The sequence below is a fragment of the Nicrophorus vespilloides genome, unplaced genomic scaffold (assembly GCF_001412225.1).
Source record: "Nicrophorus vespilloides isolate i.1.1-1 unplaced genomic scaffold, Nicve_v1.0, whole genome shotgun sequence".
Taxonomy (NCBI): Eukaryota; Metazoa; Arthropoda; class Insecta; order Coleoptera; family Silphidae; genus Nicrophorus; species Nicrophorus vespilloides.
The window spans coordinates 33,495-33,818 of record NW_017096188.1 but is presented as its reverse complement, the minus strand read 5'-3'; positions in this window follow the sequence as shown (position 1 = coordinate 33,818).

The window sequence follows — 324 nt, the reverse complement described above, 5'->3', positions numbered from 1 at the left end:
TATGTGCGTAACAAGTGTTTCAAAAAAAAGATCTAGAACAAACGTGTCGTAAAAAAGGAGCGAGATAGCAGTAAAAATGCGACAACATATAGAAGTTTTCAGGAACAAAAAATACACGGACGAGTTTATTTCATTGAATTTAAGTAAATTTTGTTGCCTTTTTGATATATGTTACTTTCGTTACAAATCTGTGATTAAAATTGCCTATATATTTGCAATTATACTTATTACGAACGGAAGAGTAAAGTGATTGTAGTTGCCTATACAAATTATCATACCGGAAACAAAACTTTTGTCATCGTTCGTTTATTACAGAATTTCTGA